Below are 16,092 nucleotides of genomic sequence, written 5' to 3'. Positions count from 1 at the left end.
TTCCCAGATTCCTGTGTTTCCCTAGATCAAGTCTTCCCTCAGAACCTGTATGCCACAGATTAAGCAGGAAGCTGTGGTGTCATGTGGGTGGCACTTGAGTATTTACTCAGTAGGGTGTGGAAATCATAGCATGTTGGTTGTGGGGCTTGAGCAGTTTTGCTGAAGTCAGAGATCTCTGTTTCTTCTGTGGCACTGTCTTCAGATGCGCTGACAGTTGTCCCCCCTGCCTTACCAGGACCACTCCGCAAGATTGCTAATTCTCTCCACATCACTCAGTTCAGTTCAGTTCAGTTCAGTTCAGTCGCTCAGCCGTGTCCGACTCTTTGTGACCGCATGAATCGCAACATGCCAGGCCTCCCTGTCCATCACAAACTCCCGGAGTTCATTCAAATTCAAGCCCATCGAGTCAGTGATGCCATCCAGCCGTCTCATCCTCTGTTGTCCCTTTCTCCTTCTGCCCCCAATCCCTCCCATCATCAGTGTCTTTTCCAATGAGTCAACTCTTCACATGAGGTGGCCAAAGTATTGGAGTTTCAGCTTCAGCATCACTCCTTCCAATGAACACCCAGGACTTATCTCCTTTAGGATGGACTGGTTGGATCTCCTTGCAGTCCAAGGGACTCTCAAGAGTCTTCTCCAACACCACAGTTCAAAATAATCAATTTTTCGGCGCTCAGCTTTCTTCACAATCCAACTCTCACATCCATACATGACCACTGGAAAAACCATAGCCTTGACCAGACAGACCTTTGTTGGCAAAGTAATGTCTCTGCTTTTTAATATGCTATCTAGGTTGGTCATAACTTTCCTTCCAAGGAGTAAGTGTCTTTTAATTTCATGGCTGCAGTCACCATTTGCAGTGATTTGGAGCTCCCAAAAAATAAAGTCTGACACTGTTTCCACTGTCTCCCCATCTATTTCCCATGAGGTGATGGGACCAGATGCCATGATCTTAGTTTTCTGAATGTTGAGCTTTAAGCCAACTTTATCTCTCCTCTTTCACTTTCATCAAGAGGCTTTTTAGTTCCTCTTCACTTTCTGCCATAAGGGTGGTGTCATCTGCATATCTGAGGTTATTGATATTTCTCCCAGCAATCTTAATTCTAGCTTATGCTTCTTTCAGCCCAGCGTTTCTCATGATGTACTCTGCACAGAAGTTAAATAAGCAGGGTGACAATATATAGCCTTAACGTACTCCTTTTCCTATTTGGAACCAGTCTGTTGTTCCATGTCCATTTCTAACTGTTGCTTCTAGATTACCTTTTCTCAAGTTTCCCAGCACCCAGCTGCCCTAGTTCCTGTGCCAGTCTGTAGCATGCATTGATCCAGGCTGTGGTGTTCCCCTATCTGATTGAGGAGTGTTGCAAGGTGGCAACTGGGGCTTAGCCAATGGCTCAGCTGTATATGTTCCTCCTGCAGAGTGGGAGATGTGAGTTCAACCCCTAGGTTGGGAAGATCCCTGGAGGAGGGCATGGCAACTCACTCCTGTACTCTTGCTGGGAAAATCCCATGGACAGAGGAGCCTGGAAGACTATGGTCCATGGGGTTCCAAAGAGTCAGACACAACTTAAGTGACAGAGCATAAATGCATACAAGGTGGCAGCCACCAATGCAGAACTCTCTCTGCCCTGTTTGTTGCCAAGCTCTAATATTCTATGGAACCTCTCTACTGATTTTTATATTACAGTTATTTTTTAGTGCCATACTTTCTTTGTGCTTTCTTTCTATAAAAAAAAAAAATCAAGCTTGTTTTTTAATTTTCTTTTTAAATTTATTTTTAATAGAAAGATAATTGCTATACAAAGTTTTTGTTGGTTTCTGGTTACTTGTTTTATTTTATTTTTGAAATATATTTATTTAATTAGAGGATAATTACATTACATTATTGTGATGGTTTTTGCCATAACATCAACATGAATTGGGTTTCTGGTTTCTTTTACAATTACTACTTTTATTGATATATTCTATTTAATGAGATAAAAGTTTGTAGTTTATTTTAGTAGTTTGTAAATGATTTTCTTTAGTTCTCTTTGCATATTTAGTAGTTGATTTAAAGTTTTTGTTTAGCAAGCCCAATGTCTGAACTTTCTCTATTAGTTTACCTCCTCCTAGTTTGCCTTCCTGCTACTTAGGAGGATGAATGTCAGCTATTGGTAAGAGCTTAGGGCCTTTGTAGGAATTTTCTGAGCAGGCAGCTGACTCTGGATACTCCTGTGGTCTTCTATATTCCCCATTAACATATAGGAGCTTTTAATGCCTTTTTCCATGAATTGTTTCATCCCCCACCCTGTACAGAATTTTTGTTTTCATATTGTTTGCCTCAGCTTTTGTACTTTTTCCATGATGCAGCAGCTAATACATTTGTCTTTAAATACTTTAGATAATTACCCCCTGTTGATATGTTTGATAGTGTCTGTCTAAGCCTTGGTAGGGTTCCAAGTTACACAAAATGAAGGCAAGCCCTTTGAGCTGGGCTTCAAGAAGTTGTGCATGCATGCTAAGTCACTTCAGTAGTGTTAGACTCTGTGTGACTCTATGGACTGCAGCCTTCCAGGCTCCTCTGTCCATAGGATTTTCCACGCAAGAAAAAAAGATGGGTCAAAAGTAACAACAACAATTCTTTGAGAATAAGCTTCTTTCTAGCACTGCCCAGCCCCCCCATTCTAGAAACATATAACAGGAACATAGGGTTCTGTTTTCTTCAAAGCTGACACCAAGCTAGGTCACAGGGGATAAGTCCAGGGTAAGTCCAAAGGCCACAAAGTTCTCTTATTGAAATTCAGATAATTTTTCTTGGTTAAAAATTCTCCTACAGTGACATCAGTAAGATGGGAGGCTAGGAGTTCTTAACACTCATCTTCTCAAAAACAACAAAACAATACAAACAATAAAAACTATAAACTGATTAAAATACCTGTGGGAAAACTCTGGGTTTTAATGAAGAATCAACAAATTTCTGCTGAGCTTAAAAACAGAACAGACGCATAGAAAAGGATAGGAAGCATTTTAACTGCATTATCCCCGGTCAAGAGCAATTTGGTGCCAGGAAGGATCCCTTTGGAGATATTCCATGGGAAAAAGGAGTGCAAGGGAACCCCAGGAAGCCTCACCACTATTGATGTTTTCAGCCTTTGATACTGAAGACTGCCACAGTCATTACCAATGCTGATCCCAGCTGATGGAACTCCCCAGAGTTCACACTGTTTCATCTCCTTCCTGAGGCTGATGTTACTGTGGTGAGACCTACTCTCAGGGGCTCAGGTTGCAGATTTTATCTGTCTTTACTGGGGATGCACATCTGCTGTTCTAGGTCCAACCCTCACTTACAGATCATGACTTCAAACTGTTGTTACTGGGAAAGGGCTACTGATACACTGCCTTTGGGTGCCAACATGCAGATTTAGTGGCTATATATAGGAGCAAGTTGTTCTTATTCTGGAACTGTATCCTTGGGGCAGAGTTTTAATTTTAACCCACTGTTCCCAGGCCATGCTGCTACTGCACCCTGTCCCCTGGGCCCAAGCCACAACTTTCTCCTGTCATCTCAGAATCCACACCCTGCTCTTTTCCAAACTTGGTGCAAGTCACTGTAGCAAGACCTAAGATGCAGATTATACTTCCACAAGTGATCTGCATACATGCTGACCTCAGACATCAGCACCATTGCCACAGCAAGTGTACTTGTGCCCCAGGACATAGGCACTATGGAAGTTCTGTATGCCCCAATCTTAGAACTCTCATTGCACTCCTCTGAGTGCCAACTCATCAGACCTGGCACCAAGAGGATTCCCCATTCCCCACTGGCTTAAAGTTTTTCCTGTAAACTTACTCCTATGGGAAAACACAGAATCCCACCAGACTTTGTGTCTGAGGACCCCGATAGCTCACTTGCCACTATCACTACAGGACCTCCACAGTTTGGGCCATGGAAGACTCCCACAGTTTTTGACTGGAGCTACACAGATACTATGCTTCTGTGCCCCAAACACTGCAGTCCACCTAACCAGTAACTTCAGCCAGCCTCAAGTGAAAGTATTCCCCACAAAAGATTGTCCAAATTGGTTGGAAGAGATGACTATTCCCTCAGATGAGCAGTTACCAAGGCAAAGCCATCAGAAATTTAAAAGTGAAGGAAACATTATGCTACCACTGGAAAACAATAATTTTCCAATAACTAACATAAAAGAAATATAGATTTGTGAGTTACCTATAAATGAATGCAAAATAATTATTTCAGCAATTTGGAAGATGGCAGAGTAGAAAGACTCTGAACTCACTTCCTCTCAAGAACCCAACATATCACAAATACCCGCAGAAAAACTGATGAAAAAACCTGGAATTTATCAGAAAAGAGCTTCTACAACTAAAGACATGAATAAAGAACCCACGAGTTGGGTAGGAGGGGATGGACTTTCAATATAAAAAAATCTCATACCTGTGAGTTCGGCAATCCACAATCTGGAATATAATGATATATCAGGAGTTATGCTATAGAAGTGAGTGTTCTGAGCCCCATGTCAAGCTCCCCAGCCTGGCAGTCTTGCGATAAGAAGACAAAACCCCATAGCATTAAGCTTTGAAGGCCAGCAGAACGTAATTGCAGAAACCCCACAGAACTAGTGGAAATAGAAACTTCATTTGTTTTCTTAAAATTGTTTTCTCATTTATTGAACATATATTTAACATTGATTTTCCAGTGGTTGCCAAGATAATTCTAAGCAACATTATTTTGCCTCTACTTTTTATTTTTCCTTTTTTTATACTTTATTTTTTTAATTAAAAGATAATTACAATACTGTGATTTTTGCCATACATCAACATAAATCAGCATTAGGTGTACACATGACCCCCCCCCCCACCGAATCCCCATTCTGCCTGCCTCCCCCTACTACCCATCTAAGCTGTCACAGAGCACTGGCTTTAGGTTCCCTGCATCATACAACAAACTCCCACTGGCTATCTGTTTTACGTATGGTAATGTATATGTTTCAATGGTATTTTCTCATATCATCCCACTCTCTCCTTTCCCTACTGTGTCCAAAATGTCTGTGCCTCTTTTCCTGCCCTGCGAGTAGGACTGCCATTACTATCATTCTAGATTCCATATTCATGCATTAATATACAATATTTGTCTGTTTTTGACCTATGTCAATCTGTATAATAACCTCTATGTTCATCCACCTCATTAGAACTGACTCAGATGTGTTGCTTCTTATAGCTAAGTAATATTCCATTGTGTATATGTACCACAACTTCCTTATCCATCCATCTGTCGATGGACATCTAGGTTGCTTCCACGTCTTAGCTATTGTAAATAGTTCTGCAATGAACCCTGGGGTAGGGTCCATGTGTCTTTTTCAATTCTGGTTTCCTCAGGGTAGATGCCCAGTAGTGGGATTGTTGGGTCATATTGTATGTAGCTTTATTCCTAGTTTTTTTTTGTTTTTTTCATTTATTTTTATCAGTTGGAGGCCAATTACTCTACAATATTGTAGTGGCTCCCTTCATACATTGACATGAATCAGCCATGGATTTACATGTACTCCCCATCCCGATCCCCCCTCCCACCTCCTAGTTTTTAAAGGAATCTCCATATTGTTTTCCAAAGTGGTTGTATCAATTTACATTCCCACCAACTGTGTAAGAGGGTTCCCTTTTCTCCACACCCTCTCCAGCATGTATTGTTTGTAGGAATTTTGATGATGGCCATTCTGACCGGTGTGAGATGATACCTCATTGTGGTTTTGATTTGCATTTTTCTAGTAATGAGCAATGTTGAGCATCTTTTCATGTGTTTATTAGCCATTTGCAGGTCTTTTGGAGAAATATCTGTTTAAGTCTACTGCCCACTTTTTTTTCCCTTTATTTTTTATTAGATGGAGGATAATTACTTTACAATATTCTAGTGGTTTTTTTCTATACATTGACATGAATCAGTCATGGATTTACATGTGTTCCCCATCCTGAACCCCCCTCCCACCTCCCTCCCCATCTTATCCCTCTGGGTCATCCCAGTACACCAGCCCTGAGCACTTGTCTCATGCATCCAACCTGGACTGGCGATCTGTTTCACACTTGATAATATACATGTTTCAATGCTATTCTCTCAGATGATCCCACCCTTGCCTCCTCCCAACAGAGTCCAAAATCTATTCTATACACCTCTGTCTCTTTTTCTGTCTTGCATATAGGGTTATCGTTACCATCTTTCTAAATTCCATATATATGCGTTAGTATACTGTATTGGTGTTAGTACTGGTGTATTGTTAGTATACTGTATTGGTATTTATCTTTCTGGCTTACTTCACTCTGTATAATGGGCTCCAGTTTCATCCATCTCATTAGAACTGATTCAAATGCATTTTTTTAATGGCTGAGTAATATTCCATTTTGTATATGTACCATAGCTTTCTTATCCATTTGTCTGCTGATGGGCATCTAAGTTGCTTCCATGTCCTGGCTATTATAAACAGTGCTGCAATGAACATTGGGGTACATGTGTCTCTTTCAATTCTGGTTTCCTCGGTGTATATGCCCAGCAGTGGGATTGCTGGGTCATATGGCAGTTTTATTTCTAGTTTTTTTAAGGAATCTCCACACTGTTCTCCATAATGACTGTACTAGCTTGTATTCCCACCAACAGTGTAAGAGGGTTCCCTTTTCTCCACACCCTCTCCAGCATTTATTGCTTGTTTTTTTATTGGATCGTTTCTCTGATTTGAATTGCATGTACTGCTTATATATTTTGGATTTAATTCTTTCTCAGTTGATCCATTTGCTATTAATTTCTCCCATTCTGAAGATTATCTTTTCACCTTGCTTATAGTTTCCTGTATTGTGCAAAAGCTTTTAAGCCTGATTAAGTCCAATTTGTTTATTTTTGCTTTTATTTCCATTATTCTAGGAGGTGGGTCAAAGAAGGTCTTGCTGTGGTTTATGTCAAAGAGTGTGTACTGCCTATGTTTTCCTCCAAGCTTTATAGTTTCTGGTTTTACACTTAGGTCTTTAATCCATTTTGAGTTTATTGTTGTGTATGGTGTTAGGAAGTATTTTAATTTCATTCTTTTACACATAGTTGACCAATTTTACCAGCACCACTTGTTAAACAGACTGTCTTTTAACCATTGCATATTTTTGGCTCCTTTGTCAAAAATAAGGTGCCCATAGGTGCATGGATTTATCTCCATGCTTTCTACCTTGCTCCATTGGTCTATATTTACATTTTTGTAGCAGTATCATACTGTCTTTATGACTGTAGCTGTGTAGCATATTCTGAAGTCAAGAAGGTTGATACCTCCAGTTCCATTCTTCTTTCTCAAGATTGCTTTGGCTACTCAGGGTGTTTTGTGTTTCCATACAAATTGTGAAATCATTTGTTCTAGTTCTGTGAAAAATGCCATTGGTAGTTCGATATGGATTACATTGAATCTATAGATTGCTTTCAGTAGCATATTCATTTTCATTATATTGATTCTTTCAATCCAAGAATATGGTATATCTCTACCTCTGTTTGTGTCATCTTTGATTTCTTTCATCAGTGTCTTGTTGTTTTCTGCATATAGGTCTTTTGTCTCTTTAAGTAAATTTATTCCTAAGTATTTTATTCTTCTTGTAACAATGGTGACTGAGATTGTTTCCTTAATTTCTCTTTCTGATTTTTCATTGTTAGTATATAGGAATGCTAGAGACTTCTGTGTACTATTTTTTAAAGGAAATTCTTTCAGTTTTATACTATTGAGGATAAGGTTTGCTGTGGATTTATCTTATATGGCTTTTATATGGCTTTTACTATGTTTGAGGTATGTTACTTCTATGTCTACTTTCTGTAGAGTTTTTATCACAAATGGGTGTTGAAGTTTGTCAAAGGCTTTCTCTGCATTTACTGAGGCAATTATGTGGTGTTTACCTTTCAATTCGTTAATATGGAAAATTATGTTGATTTTTTGCATATATTGAATAATCCTTGCATACCTTGGATGAAGCCCATTTGATCATGATGTATGATCTTTTAGAAGTGTTGTTGGATTCTGTTTGCTAGAATTTTGTTGAGGATTTTTGCATTTATTTTCATCAGAGATATTGGCCTCTAATTGTATTTTTTGCTGCATCTTTGTCTGGCTTTGATATCAGGGTGATGGTGGCCTAGTAGAATGAGCTTGGAAGTTTTCCTTTCTGTAAAATTTTCTGGAAGAGTTTGAGCAGGATAGATTTTAGCTCTTCCCTAAACTTCTGGTAGAATTCATCTGTGAAGACATATGGCTCTGGGCTTTTATTTGTTGGAAGATTTTTACTTATTTATTGAAGGATAATTGCTTTACAGAATTTTGTTGTTTTCTGTCAAACATCAACAAGAATCAGCCATAGGTACACGCATGCCCCCTCCCTCCTGAACCTCCCTTCCACCTGCCTTCCCATCTTACCCTTCTAGAGCCCCTGTTTGAGTTCCCTGAGTAATATAACAAAAGCCCATTGTCTATCTGTTTTACATATGATATTGTAAGTTTCCATGTTACTCTTTCCATTCAGCTCCCCCTCCCCCTCCTCCCCTCTCCCCATGTCCATAAGTTTGTTTTCTTTGTCTGTTTCTCCATTGCAGCCCTGAAAATAAATTCATCAGTACCATCTTTCTAGATTTCATATGTATGTATTAGTATACAATATTTATATTTATATTTCTGACTTACTTCACTCTGTATACTAGGCTCTAGGTTTGTTCACCTCAGAACTGACTCAAATGTGCTCCTTTTTATGGCTGAGTAATATTGCATTGTATGTATGTACCATGGCGTCTTTGTCCATTCATGTGTTGGTGGACATCTAGTTTGCTTCCATGTTAACTATTGTAAATAGAGCTGCAATGAACATTGGGATACATGTGTCTTTCAATTTTCCCAGGGTATATACCTGATGCTGGGATTGCTGCATCATATGGAGGTTTTATTCCTAGTTTTTAAAGCAATCTCCATACTGTCTTCCATAGTGGGTGTATCAATTTACATTCCCACCAGCAATGCAAGAGGGTTCCCTTTTCTCCACATGTTCTCCAGCATTTATTGTTTGTAGACTTTTTGATGATGGCCATTCTGACTGGTGTGAGGTAGTATCTTCTCATTGTAGTTTTGATTTGCATTTCTTTAATAATGAGTGATGTTGAACATCTTTTCATGTCTAAGTATTTCTTTGGAGAAATGTCTGTTTAGGTCTTTTCCTTATGTTTTGATTGAGTTGTTTGTTTTTCTAGTATTGAGTTGTATGGGCTGCTCGTGTATTTTGGAAAGTAATTATTTGTCAGTTGTTCATTTGCTATTACTTTATCCCATTCTGAGGGTTGTCTTTTCACCTTGTTTGTAGCCTCCTTTGCTGTGCAAAAGCTTTTAAGTTTAATTGGGTCCCACTTGTTTACCTTTGTTTTTATTTCCATTACTCTAGGTGGCGACTCATAGAGGATCTTGCTTTGATTTATGTCATCAAGAGTTCTCCCTGTTTGCCTGTAAGTGTTTTATAGTTTCTGATTCTACATTTAGGTCTTTAATGCATTTTGAGTTTTTATCTTTGTGTATAGCATTAGGAAGTGTTCTAATTTCATTCTTTTACATGTAGCTGTCCAGTTTTCCAAGCACCACTTATTGAAGAGGCTATCTTTGTCCCATTGTATATTCTTGCCAACTTTGTCAAAAATAAGGTACCCATAGATGTGTGGGTTTTTCTCTGGGCTCTCTATCTTGTTCCATTGGTCTATATTTCTCTTTTTGTGCCAATACCATACTGTCTTGATGACTGTAACTTTGTAGTATAGTCTGAAGTCAGGAAGGTTGATTCCTTCAGCTCCATTCTTCTTTCTTAACACTGTTTTGGCTTTTTGGGTTCTTTTGTGTTTCTATATGAATTGTGGTTTTTGTGTTCTAGTTCTGTGAAAAATGACATTTTTAATTTGATAGAGATTACATTGAACCTGTAGATTGCATTTGGTAGTATAGTCATTTTCACAATGTTGATTCTTCCTACCCAAGAAACGGAATATCTTTCTATCTGTTTATGTCATCTTTGATTTGATTTCTTTTATCAGTGTCATAATTTTCTGTGCACAGTTGTTTTGTTTCCTTAGGTATGTTTATTCCTAGATATTTTATTTGTTTCATTGCAAAGGTGAATGGGATTGATTCATTAATCTCTCTTTCTGATTTTTCATTGTTAGTATACAGGAATACAAGTGATTTCTGTGTATTGACCTTGTATCCCACAGCTTTGCTAAATTCACTGATTAGCTCTAGTAGTTTTCTGAGAGATTCTTTTGGATTTTCTATGTATACTATCATGTCATCTAAAAACAGAATTTTGCTTCTTCTTTTCCTATTTGGATTCCTTTTATTTCTTTTTCTTCTCTAATTGCCATAGCTAGGACTTCCAAAACTATATTTAATAATCATGGTGAGACTGGCCACTCTTGTCTTGTTCCTGACCATAGAGGGAATATTTTCAGGTTTTTATCACTGAGAATAATGTTTGTTGTGGGCTTATCATATATGGCCTTTACTATGTTGACATAGGTTGGTCATGGCTTTTCTTCCAAGGAGTGAGCATCTTTTCTATTTGCCATGAAGTCATGGGAATGGATGTCATGATCTTAGTTTTTTGAATGCTGAGATTTAAGCCAGCTTTTACACTCTCCTCTCTCATCTTCATCAAGAGGCTCTTTAATTCCTCTTTGCTTTCTGCTGGAAGGGTGATGTCATCTGCATATCTGACATTATTCTTATTTCTCCTGGCAATCTTGATTCCAGCTTGTTTGTCATCCAGCCCAGAGTTTCACATGATGTACTCTGTATATAAGTTAAATAAGCAGGGAGACAATACACAGCCTTGACATACTCCTTTCCCAGTTTGCAACCAGTCCTTTGTTCCATGTCTGTTGCTACCTGTTGCTTCTTGACCTGCATACAGATTTTTCAGGAGGCAGGTAAGGTGGTCTGGTATTCCCATCTCCTGAAGAATTTTCCACAGTTTGTTGTGATCCACACAGACAAAAGCTTTGGCATAGTCAATAAAACAGAAGTAGACGTTTTTCTGGAAGTAGTTTTTTTTTTTTTTTTTTTTCTCCTGCTTTTTATGCGATACAACGGATGTTGGCAATTTGATCTCTGTTCCCTCTGCCTTTTCTAAATGCAACTTGAACATCTGGAAACTCATCGTTCACGTACTGCTGGATCTTGGAGAATTTTGAGCCTTACATTGCCAGTGTGTGAGATGAGTGCAATTGTGCAGCAGTTTGAACACTCTTTGGCATTGCTTTTTTTGGGGATTGGAATGACGACTGACCATTTCCAGTCCTGTGGCCACTGCTGAGTTTTCTAAATTTGCTGGCATATTGAGTGCAACACTTTCACAGCATCATCTTTTAGGATTTGAAACTGCTCAACTGGAATTCCATAATCTCCACTAGCTTTGTTCGTCGTGATGCTTCCTAAGGCCCACTTGACTTCACACTCCAGGACGTATGACTCTAGGTGAGTGATCACCCTATCATGGTTATCTGGGTCTTGAAGGTCTTTTTTTGCATAGGTTTTCTATGTATTCTTGCCACATCTTCTTAAATTCTTCAGCTTCTATTAGGTCCATAGTGCTTCTGTCCTTTATTGTGCCCATCTTTGCATGAAACATTCCTTTGTTGTCTCTAATTTTCTTGAAGATATCTCTAGTCTTTCCCATTCTATTGTTTTCCTCTATTTCTTTGCTTGGATCCCTGAGAAAGGCTTTCTTATACCTCCTTGCTATTCTTTGAAACTCTGCATTCAGATGGGTATATCATTCCTTTCCCCTTTGCCTTTATCTCAAATACTGGTGATTTTAATATTCTCCCAAAGATCTCTAAGGCTATCCTCAGTTCTTTGCATTCTATTTCCTGTATTCTGCTCTTCAGCAGTTATTGCCATCATTCTATTTCCAGCTCACTTAACTATTCTTCTGCCTCAGTTATTCTGCTATCAATTCCTTCTGGAGTGTTTTTAATTTCCCCAATTTTGTTATTCATCTGTTTGCTTATTCTTTATTGCTTCTATGTCTTTGGTGATTGTATTAAATGTTTTTTTTTTCCTTGTATTTTCTGCATCCTATTTTCAAATCTTTGGAACATCTTTCCTATCATTATTCTGAATTCTCTTACAGATAGGTTGCTTATTTCTTGTTCATTTATTTGGTCTTGTGAGTTTATACCTTGTTCTTTGGTTTGTGCTGTCATTTTCTGTCTTTCATCATTTTTTCCCCTAACTCGCTCCACTTGAGATCTCTTTTACCCAGGTTTCAGGGTTGATATTCCTTCTTACTTTTGTTTTTTGCCCTTGGAAGGAAAGGTCGATTGAGCGGTTTGTGTTGACTGCTTTTTAGGGGTGACTAGTGCCTGTGTTTTTGTGGGAAGAGATCAAGCAGGTAATTACAGAAATAAAAGAACATATACACACAGTTCCACACACACAGTTATAACCAAAGTATTCTAAAGAAAAGAGTAGAGGAGATTGACTTGGTGAAGAAGGGAAACCAAAATCGATATTGACGAATTAAAAGCAGAGCTAGCCAGTGCTCAGTCTGGAGAGTGCCAGCTGGGGAATATATAGCAAAGAGAGTACATCAATTTAACTTATATGGTGAAAAAAGAAAGAGGGAAGGAAAGGGGCAAGAAGAAAAAGAGAGGGGGAAAAAAGAAGGGAGAGAAAAGAGAAAAGGAAGGGTTGAAAAAGAGCATTCAAAAAGAGAGAGAAAAGGAAAAAGTAGAAAAACAAAGATAAATAGATGTATGTCAAAAAGATTTATGTATTTCCAGGAATTGCTGTAGCTGGTAAATAACTATAAGAAAATTAGTCAAATATATGAAAAACAAAAATCATTAAAATCACCAAAAAAAAGGTGAAAAAATATTTAAAATAATTATTTTAACTAGAAAAACAAAAAGGAAAACTCCATAGCACCACAAAAGGCTAATGTGCAGGTATAAATTTGTAGGGGGAAAAAACAGTGTGATTTATAAGAGAAAAAATAAGTTATCAAGGTCATATTTCTCCTTGATTGTGGAGTCTGCCCCTGTGGATGGGGTTAAATCAGTGTTCTGTGACGTTTTCTTCATTGAGGGAACTGGTGTCTGTGTTCTGGTTGATGGAGCTGGATCTCATCTCTCTGAAGGGCAGTGCAGTGTCCAGGAGTAGGTTTTGGAGTGTCTATGGGTTCAGTTTGTCTTTGGGCAGTCTTTCTGGCTTTGTCAGTGTTAGACATGTCTATTTCTGCAGCCACTTCAAAGTAGCTCTCTCAGCATATCTTCAGTGCTGCTAGCCCCGTAATTGTCCCTGGGATCATTGCCAGAGCTTCTGTTTTCCTGTTCAGTCCTGCATTGCTGGCTGAAGCTTGCTAGGTAGGGGCTCGTGTGGGTCTTTTTCTGGCTCCCCCACCATGCCCTAAGTGTTGTGGAGACTTGTGTGGGCTTCTTCCAGCCCCCTGAGCTAGCCCTGTATGTCACGGGGCTTGTGTGCAATTGTTTTGGCTCTCCAGGCCTGCCCTTTATGTTGCATCACTTGTGTGCACTTGTCTCAGCTCTCCAGGCCCACCCTCTATGTCTCGGGGCTTGTGTGTTCTTCTTGTGGCTACCCAGGCCCACCCTCTGCACAGGGAGGGTTGTGTGCACTGCAGAGGTTTGTATATCATGCCTCTCTTGGCAACCCAGGCCTGCCATCTGAGCCACAGGACTTCAGTGGGCTTCTCTTGTTTCCCTGAGTCTTCCCTCTGGTCGAAGCCACATGCATGAGTTGTTTATGGGCTGAAAAGTTCAGCTTTCTCTGTTTTCTGCCCTCTAAGTTGCCAGGAGCCATTATGCGAGATCCCATCCATGACGAGGTCATGAAGAAGATACCTGACATGCAAGGCCATTCAGGATCCCATCCATGATGAGGTCATGAGGAAAAAACCTGACACACAAGGCCATTCAGGATACAAGGGACCCTCCAGGTTAGCCTCAGCTTCTACCCCACCCTGTATCCTCCCCCCTTTTCTGCTGTTGTTCTTGTTTGCCCTGCTGCAGATTCTTGTGTTGCCTGCCGAGAGTTCTCCTGCTCCTCTTTCACTGAATAAAGACCAACTTAAAACCCTAATTAATAAATTTCCTGGACGCTGGTACCCTATGAAGGGGCCAGGGATGAAGGAAATGCTTCAATTCAAACCCTTTTGCTGGCATTCTGGCTTATTTGATAAATGTGTGCTCTCATTGCAAAAAAATGCCCATGATTGTTCTAAACATCCTAAGCACAGTACGCTAACAAAAGAAACTATTAAGCATAGGTCCCTCTGCGGGGTGAGAAAGGCTCCACAAATAAAATAGCCACAAATGTGCCTAATAGAAAATAGATAGAGATTAGCTGGTGACTTCCTGCAGGTAGTTAACTTTTAGACTAAAAGCCTATTTTGTGCTATATCTGTTTTTGCAATCCTTCACATTTCTGTTCCGTAAAAATGTAATCCTATCTAGTTCCCATGGAGATGATGCCTATTAGAAAGAAAATAGATTAACTATAAGAAAAACAGGATTGGCTACTGAAGTTACTTAAGTCACACCAGGTGCAAGCCATAAAGTGTTAACAGGCCTGAAGGCCAAATGATAAAGAAAACTCTTGTAAACAAGAAATATGTGGGTGACATCCTGTTTCTGTTGAAGGTCGAGTTGCTATAATGTTTTGAGATGACCTGTGTGTAAGCAATATGCACTTCCCCCAAAAAAGATGTTATTAAGGGTATAAAGGGGCAGTGCAAAAATAAACTTCAGACTTAGCCCCCGAGCTTTGTCTCACTGTGTCTCTCTCTCGCCGACACCGTTCATCCTGAGGGTACCCCTGGATCCTGCTGGGGCAAGGACCCCGGCACTAAGTCCCTGCTTTGCCCAGCTTTCTGAGATTCCACAGCTCCCCCTTGGGCCGCCTGTGAGGGAGCTTCCCAGTGCACAGGAGCTCTTCCTACTTCTCGACTCCTTCCCTCCCTCAGGGCACAAACTCCTCTCCATTGGTTCTCCATCTTTTCCCTTTTTATGTTTCCATCCTCTCCCCTACCTCATTCCAGCGAGTTTAGCCTGCCCCCATGGAGGCCTGGCATCTTCTGCTGTCGTCTGGAGGTTGCTTTGTAGGAGTTGTTTTGTATCTTGATGAGTTTTTGATGTATTTGTGGGGAAACTGCCCATCTCCCTATCTATTCCTCCACCATCTTCTTCCACCACCCCCCAGAAGATTTTTTATTACAGTTTAGATTTCTGTGTTTGTGATTGGTCTGCTCATATTTTCTATTTCTTCCTGGTTCCATTGTGAAAGGTTATACTTTTCTAAAAATGTTTCCATCTCTTCCATGTTGCCCATTTTACTGGCATTAATTGCTGATAATGGTCTCTTATGATCCTTTGCATTTCTGTGTTGTCTGTTGTAACTTTTTTTTTCAATTTTAATTTTATTTATTTCAGTCTTATCCCTTCTATTCTTGATGAGTCTAACCAATGGTTTGTTAATTTTGTCATCTTCTCAAATAACTGGCTTTCATTTTACTGATTTTTATATATTCTCCATTTTTTTTTCGATTATTTCTGCTCTGACCTTTATGATTTCTTTCCTTCTGCTAGCCTCAGATTCTTTTGTTGTTCTTTTGTTGCTTTAGGTTAAAGGATATGTTTTTTATTTGATGTCTCTCTTGTTTCTTGAGATAGGCTTGTATTGCTATACACTTCCTTCTCAGCACTGCTTTTACTGAATACCATAGATTTTGAGTTGCATTTTCATTGTCATTGTTTCTAGGCATATTTTTATTTCCTTTTTCTTTTCTTCAGTGACCTGTTGGTTGTTTAGAATCATATTGTTTAGCCTTCATGTGTTTGTTCTTTATAGTTTTTTTTTTTTTTGGTCTATAGTTGATATCTAATCTTATAGTGCTGTGATTAGAAAAGATGCTTGAAATTATTACATTAAAAAAATCACCAAGACTTGATTTGTGGCCCAGGATATAATCTATCCTGGAGAATGTTCCATGTGCAGTTGAGAAAACCATAAAGTCTATTGTTTTGGGGTGATATGCTGTGTAGAT

General features: G+C 39.3%; 1 protein-coding gene across 2 annotated transcripts in view; it reads left to right on the top strand.

The window, feature by feature from the left end:
* Positions 1-16,092, top strand: part of ZC3H12B (zinc finger CCCH-type containing 12B) — a 562,987-nt gene that overhangs the window by 312,869 nt on the left and 234,026 nt on the right. Inside the window, exon 2 of one of the 2 annotated variants that reach the window (XM_043457509.1) lies at positions 9,430-9,490. The exons of the other annotated variant lie outside the window; for it this stretch is intronic. The gene's annotated coding sequence lies outside the window, so the exon portion shown is untranslated. The remainder of the gene's footprint in view (positions 1-9,429; positions 9,491-16,092) is intronic. 2 annotated transcript variants of the gene reach the window in all.

The sequence above is a fragment of the Cervus canadensis genome, chromosome X, assembly GCF_019320065.1.
Source record: "Cervus canadensis isolate Bull #8, Minnesota chromosome X, ASM1932006v1, whole genome shotgun sequence".
Classification (NCBI taxonomy): Eukaryota; Metazoa; Chordata; class Mammalia; order Artiodactyla; family Cervidae; genus Cervus; species Cervus canadensis.
This window is presented reverse-complemented; position numbering and strand designations above follow the sequence as displayed.